Source organism: Pinus tabuliformis, chromosome J, assembly GCF_031772625.1.
Source record: "Pinus tabuliformis cultivar Carrire ecotype Pingquan chromosome J, CPIR1, whole genome shotgun sequence".
Lineage (NCBI taxonomy): Eukaryota > Viridiplantae > Streptophyta > Pinopsida > Pinales > Pinaceae > Pinus > Pinus tabuliformis.
The window spans coordinates 557358070-557365947 of record NC_142295.1 but is presented as its reverse complement, the minus strand read 5'-3'; the positions used below and the strand labels follow the sequence as shown (position 1 = coordinate 557365947).

The 7878-nt window shown below is 37.3% G+C and overlaps 1 pseudogene; it reads left to right on the top strand.

Moving 5' to 3' along the window:
• The first annotated feature begins 6378 nt into the window (after positions 1-6378).
• On the top strand, positions 6379-7195 carry LOC149228225 (eukaryotic translation initiation factor 6-2 pseudogene; annotated as a pseudogene).
• The last annotated feature ends 683 nt before the right edge of the window (positions 7196-7878 follow it).

The window sequence follows — 7878 nt, the reverse complement described above, 5'->3', positions numbered from 1 at the left end:
GGCCATCACAACACATGCATCACATCTAGCCCATCCAATCCAAGTGTTTAAAATTAGAAGCTTTGATACCAATCTGTAAACCCCCCTCCCACATTTACCCAAATCCATAAGCTTGCCAAGGTAAACATGAGACGAGTGTCACTATGACATGATCTGACCTCCAAGTTCCAGTCAAGGAAGTGGGGCCTACAAACTGAACACATACTGACATCCTACAAGGACTACAGATCACCTAAGAGCTGAAAAACCATCCCAAGTGATCAATACCTGAGCTAGAACCTTGTTTCTCTAACCTAGCTCCCTAATCAAACACATAACAAGGAAAGGGTGTGGTTATAGGCCTCCAACTACATGCACAAGCCTCCTTCCATGCGGTTGTGGTCTAAATCCTTCAACTCTAAGCATGTGGTGCCACCTTTTTAGGCCATCCTCCAGACCACTACCCAGAAGTGCTTGAAACTTTCTAGAATGAAATCAAAGGAAATGACAAAGCTACTCAATCAAAACTCAAGCAAGAACTTGACCCAAATATTCCTAATCCATAACATACATTTCGTTAAACATATGGAAAACATGTAAGCCACATGTCATGAATGCATATATGATCATAAACTGATAGCCTTCATCTAAGAATCACCAAGAAGACTCTAATCCCTCTCTAGCTAGCTGCAATAACACTTGTTAGTCCATGCATTCATCAACCAATCAATAAATTATGAAAACATCTCAAGAGCCATATATAGATTACATCATATAACTAGCATAGAAACCATGGAAAATTAGCCATAATATCAACATGATAACCAATACAAGTGCTCATAAATCACAATGGGAAAACATCTCTTATTAACATATGAAAATGTCAACCAAGTTAGTGACTTCCATGTACCACCCCACCTAGATTGGGTTAAACCAATTCTCTCTTTTAGCAAATCACCCCCAAGCCATATTCCAAGCATTAATGTGGATCTCATGGAATAAACCAAGACAAAACCAACCAAGGCTTCTAGAGGCCAAACCACCTCAATCCTCAACCACAGTGATCCCACCTATACGGTCCATAAATCACTAACATCAACCAGATCGATCTCTACCCAATTTTTCCAGGGATCTAGGAACTAGTAACTTAACCCACAGTCTTCCAGGGCTCTAGATCATTTGTTCCAATGTGGCTCCAGGGACTAATAACTCAACCCACCAAGGGCTCCAGAGCATTTATTCCAACCAACGACTCCAAGAACTAGTAACTCAACCCAAACTATTCTAGGGCTTCCATATCATTTGTTCCAACCCACAACCATAGGGGACATGAGCACCAATCATAAAAACAACAAGTGGAAAAACCCACAACACCGTGGCTATCTAGGAAATGGAAAGGCAAGGTTAAAACCATTGTGAATCTAGGAAAATATTCATGCCCAAGGATAACACATAACCATAGAATCACATGCATATACCATGTATCCAAAATTCAGTAAAGAAATCACACTTGAAACATGTTACCTACAAAGAAATCTAGTTGTAGTTGTTGATCCAACTATTTCCTTTTGCTTCCCTGCTTTCCTTTTCCTTCTTTCTCCAATCCAAGTGATTGCTAAAGTGCTCCAAGAATTCTCTAAGTGTGCAAGAGTATGAGAGAATGAGAGAGTGAAATGAGAGCGTCAAAACTGAACTCACAAAATCTAAACTGACAAAATATGTGAACTAATCCTTAGACGCCTTTTTACCATTGATGTCTCCCTTTTTCTTCATGTTTCTTCATTTTTCCTCTAATTCCCCTTGCATGCAAATTTGTGTCTCTTCACCTTCCTTTTCTCCTATTTTCCTTTATTTTCATAAATAAATGCCAATTATGCCTCTTTGTCTTTGCCAATTTCCATAGCCATAATAAACCAAAATTGACCCCCAATGTGATGTTTTCCCCACCATTCAACTTGGAATACGTGTCCCATGACCTTGGTCTTTTTAAATGGAAAATCAACCAGAGGTTGTTACAAAGACTCTCCAAAATTATTTACGATAAATCATGATATAACACAATGCAACCTTATAATGAATCTTACATTTGGCATATTCATCAATTAGAAAAACTTTTGACAAACATTGTATAGTCCCCACAACATGCATAAAATGTTTAATACAAAGTGAATGAGACATAGAGAGCTCACAGGCACGAACTTTTATTATCAAGGGTTTGAATATTTACATACACCTGTAGGGAAAAAATGGAGGTGCCCCTGCTTTTATTCCAAGACTTCACTCTTGTCTTTTTCACCTCCTATAACTCTACCCAACAATGAAAGAGAAATATGTTTTTGTCTTCTTGATCCCCCATTTTATTCTTTTACCACATCATGGTTTCTCTCATGCAATACATTTTTTGGTGACAATCTATACATAGTGCATACTCCACAATGCACACTCTAACTATTGCATTTCAGTTACAATACATAGCATTTCAGTATTATATTTTTTCACTTCATCTTTGTACAAAATGGACCCTACACACATAATTTTGATTCCCATTCATAGCATATCAATTTGATTTTGTTATTTTAGATGTCATTTTGTGGGTGAAAAAAATAAGTGTCAACAAGAAGTTTCCCGAGGATGGGAGATATAGCTTCTAATGTTGAGTTTGAATTGCTTACGAATGCATAGCCATGTACATTCCTCCAATATATAAATGAAATCAATAATAAATATATTATTTCTTGTTAAGTACTCTGAACACTAGTTTAGGAAAATTTTAAAAATGACTATTTTCATGTGACAACGTAAAAAATGTGATAGTATATATTACAAGGAATTTGTGCTAAAGGGGTGTGAAAAAATTAAAAATATTGATTTTAGGGTGACACTTAAGGAAATGTTCATATAGAGCCAACCCACTCCTGTAACCTGTACATATTGGGCCAAGTAAATCTTGTAGCATATAAGAATTCAGTAAACATGTTTTAATACATGGACAAGTTGAAGAGGTGTTTCACCACAAGCCTAAGTTGCAACTCGATTGATAGTGATATTTTCATACCAAGGTCTGTCAATATGTTAATTGTAAGCAAAAGAGAAAAAACAATAATAAACTAAATCATTCATATAATAAGAAACTAGATTCGCGCCCCCCTCGTGTCATGAATCCCACGTGCTAATTTGCATTGAAACAGATATGGGAATGGATATGGATACGGGGTTTGTAATGGATAAAAATTGCACCAAGTTGAGCCATTTTCAATATTAATGAATGGGGATACAATATAAGTATGGAGTGAATACACCTAGGCTTGCCAAAGGCAAGCTAAACAAGTCTTAGGTGAAGAAAACAAGTACCCAAATGCTGGAAAGATGTCCCCCTCAATGCTCTGCGCTGGCCCTAGAAAATTATATTGTTGGATGGTAAGGATCTGTTGTTTTTCCCTTCTCCAGTGCTCAGAAAATTTTGATAAATTAACCTTGGTCCCTCCTCAAAAAACCCACCAAAACCCAGGAAGGGTTTCGTCTAGTCTTGACCTCTGAATTTACCCTCAATTTCCAAGTTCTCATCCAATAGTTGGGTATTTCGACCCACCTGGAAATGACACTGCTCAACTCCTCCAAAATGATGGCAAATGCTAGCCAAACTCCCCTTCAAATGCCTCTACAAATATCAGCTCAATTCAGCCCCAAATGTCTATCCACCCCGCTCCCACGTGTGGCCCAGAAATTGCCTCTATGCAGGCCCATGCAGTCCCTGAAATGGTGCCAATGCTATAGAAAAAGCTCCAAATAAATGTGCCCAACCAACACTCCAAATCTTCATAAAAAAATGTGGTCCAATGCTTTGGATTCAGGGTTTGAAATGGATATGACAAATTTTCAAAAAATCCAAATACGACATCGCAAGGAAACTATATATATATATATATATATATATATATATATATATATATATATATATATATGACAAAATAAAATGTAATATTCCTAAGGGAAAATTAACAGTGATAAACAAAGCATCAACAGTACATGCAACACAAAATTCACACAAAAAATTAAACACCCATAAATACTCCAAAAATTGTGCCAAGTTGAGCCATTTTCATTATAAATCAATGGGGATACAATATAAGTATGGAGTGAATGCACTTGGGCTTGCCAAAGGCAAGCTAAACAAGTCCTAGGTGAAGAAAACAAGTGCCTGGATGCTGGAAAGGTGTCCCCCTCAACTCTTTGCGCCCTCCTCCAGTGCTCAGCAAATTCTGAGAAATTAACCTTGGTCTCTCCTCAAATAACCCACCAAAACCCAAGAAGGGTTTGGCCTAGTTCTGACCTTTGAATTTACCCCTAATTTCCACTTGCTCCTCCAATAGCTGGGTAATTCAACCCACCTGGAAATGGCACTGCTCAGCTCCTCCACAATGATGGCAAATGCTAGTCAAACTCCCCTCTGTATTCCTCTACAAATATGAGCTCAATTCAGCCCCAAATGTCTATCCTCCCCGCTCCCATGTGTGGCCTAGAAATTTCCTCTATGCAGGACCACGCAATCCATGAAATTGTGCCAATGCTATAGCAAAATCTCCAGATAAATGTGCCCAACCGACACTCCAAATCTTCATAAAAAATGTGGTCTAATGCTCTCCCAGAAAGCCCAACAAGTTTGATTCTCCATAACCAGCTCTCCTAGGCAATGTGTGTTTCTCTCCTACGCCCAGTCTGCTCTAGAATAGATCAAATTCACCTATAGAATCCCTCTAGTATAGCCTCATATGTGTATAAAAGGTTCCCCTAGGGTGGCACTAGAAGTCCATCGAAGAAGGAGCTGATATTTCCCTTCAGAAATATCGTGTACTAAACAACACTCTGTTGACCCAGCTAAGCAGCTTGAGAAAACAATAGTTCAGATGTCAAATGAGCAAAAAGTCCCAAAATGAGTGCTCCTCCTCCTATTTGTAATTTTTTCCCCTTTCTTCCCTTGTGGGCTCCACCCCATCGAGCTTTGTTTTTCCCTCCTCTCTCTCCAAGTCGAATTCTCCAAGGGGTGCATATTCCCTCATGGAGTGGCCCCACCTTCCACTAGCTCCATGATTTTCCCTTTTCTCTATAGTGGGGTCCCTTCTTTACCAAAAATTAAATTTTCTTTTGATTTACCCACTTTTCCTAAGTTGTGAGCCAAAATTTAATATACTTAGGCAAAATTGCAAAATTGGTGTAGTTAATAGGAAAGTTTAACTAGAGTGGATATCCAGTCCTCCCCTCCCAAATATTGCTTGTCCCCAAGAAACCGTAATGCGAGGTGTTGTAGAATATGCGCACCCTCCCATGTGGCATACTCATCTGTCAAATTCTTCCACCACACCAAATACTCCCTAATACTCCTGCTCCTCAATCTCCTTTCCCTGGTCTCCAGAATAGCCTCGGGCTCAAGAATTAAATGTCCCTCATCATCCAGTGGGGGTATCTCAATAGTTGTTATCACATGTTTCCCCAATACCTTCTTGAGGCATAAAACGTTAAATATGTTATGCACCTTTCTTCCAGGTGGAAGCTCCACCTCATATGTCACCTTGTCAATCCTCTTGATCATCTTGTAGGGCCCATAGAATCACAGTTGTAGCTTCTCGGCCCCCTTCTACTTTAGTGTGGACATGTATCTTTGTATTGATCACTTTGATTATGTTCAAATTAAGTAATAAATTAATTCAATTATATTTTAATTGGATTATGAGTTTGTTAGATGATTTATGACTATTCTAAATTAGACGTTATTATTTTTATGTTTAATTTCAGTAATCTCTTATAACTCACAAAGATGAGGCTTCTATTGATGTTGTTAAACTTCTAATTTTAAGCTTTTACAAATCTATCTACCAAGGTAAAAAATCTTGTGTATTATTCTTTTTAGCTTGTAATATTTTCTTAAATTGAATAGTTTTGATTCCTCATTTACTTATTTGTAATAAATAAAATGAGTATTAGGAAACCTCAAAATTTTCAAAAAAAAAAAAAAAAAAATTACTTATATGAAACATATTTTTAAGCATTTTAAATATTTAAGAATTATGTTTAGGTTTCGAATGATGATGAATTTGATATGATATGGAACACATCAAATATTTTGTATATTTTGTGTTAGACTCTCTCATAAAACAATAATAAATCCAAAAATAAATAAATTAATTAAATATTCCAAGTTAGGAATTTGTGCCTAACTCTTGGGTTGTTCCTCTAAGATAGGAGTTAGTTTAGCTAACTCCTATATTGTTGTGTGTCTGGTGAGAAATTATCTCAACCAAAGGAGAAATTATCTCAACCAAAAGTGTCTAAGATAGCACGCACTATCTTGAGAACACTATCTCTCATCTATTTATTTGTAACACTATATTCAATTATTTTAGGATGTATGAAAGTGAGAAGCATGAAGCTTCAGCCTTTTTCCGCCCATATTTTGTGTCTAATTTTTATATGTGTTTTTCTGTAATCTCTTTGAGTTAATTTCTTTTTTCAATATGTGGTATCGGAGCACTTTTACAGCACATTTGAGGCAGAGCTGGCAGATGTTATTCCTGTTGTGAAGACATCTATAGGAGGCACCAGGATTGTTGGTCGTCTTTGTGCTGGGAACAAAAATGGTCTTTTGCTGCCAAATACAACTACCGACCAAGAGCTTCAACACCTCAGGAATAGTTTGCCTGATGAAGTTGTGGTGCAACGTGTTGAAGAACGACTATCTGCGCTTGGCAATTGTGTGGTGTGCAATGATCATGTTGCTCTCATTCATACCGACCTGGACAGGGAGACAGAAGAATTAATAGCACACGTTCTGGGAGTTGAGGTTTTCAGGCAAACTATTGCGGGAAATATTCTTGTTGGGAGTTATAGCGTTTTCTCCAATAGGGGTGGTCTGGTCCATCCACACACTTCAATAGAAGATCTGGATGAATTATCAACTCTTCTTCAATTACCTCTTGTGGCAGGCACTGTCAATCGTGGAAGTGAAGTAATAGGCGCTGGAATGATTGTAAATGATTGGACAGTTTTTTGTGGTCTGGACACAACTGCAACTGAATTGTCTGTTATCGAAAGTGTTTTCAAGTTGAGAGAATCACAACCTAGTTTATATTCTAGGTTAATTGGTGATTGTCCAGTCAAATTTGGTAAAGCCGATAACTCTAGCATTTCTGTTCTAGATCTATCACATTGGACTGGTGACTGATACGGCTTTGAAGCTTGTTTAGAACTTTATTATATTTTGGATTCTGGTTGCGACTCTTAAAATATACAGTAACAAGATTTCATCCTCTTCTCTCATCCCTCATCGCTATTGCAATTCCTATTATTTGAATTCGGTTTGTGTTTGTTGAACATTCCATCCATGCAATTCTATGAGGACTGAATTATTCTTAAAGGGGAAAATTTCATCATCTACAAACCTGGATTATTCTCGCAAGTTTAAAGACAGAAATTGTTAATTCTGGACCAGCAATTGATTATTTTGGTGGCTGAATATTACACTTGTTGGTTAACAGTTGAGATCTTCATCTTTGGAGGACCGAATTCCTTTTCTGAAGAAGGCAAGTTTATCATTTATACGCCTGATTCTTCTCTTTATAACTGAAGGTTGAGCTTGACATATTTATGGGTAAGTTTCTTGGCTGAGTTCTGCTCTTGGTGTGGCTACTGTAGTGTCCTGAGCGTTTGTTTGTGCATTGAGCCAGCGTGGAATATGGTTAAGTGATATTTCAACATGTGATAAATTATTTTTTATGTTTGGGAGTAATAAGGTGATAAAGTGTGATTTTTAGGAGAGATAAGGAGTGAATAAAATCATTTATTTGTAATGGAGAGATAAGGTAAATTTTATTTTGTAATTTTGGAGCAATAAGTGTGCATTTTTTT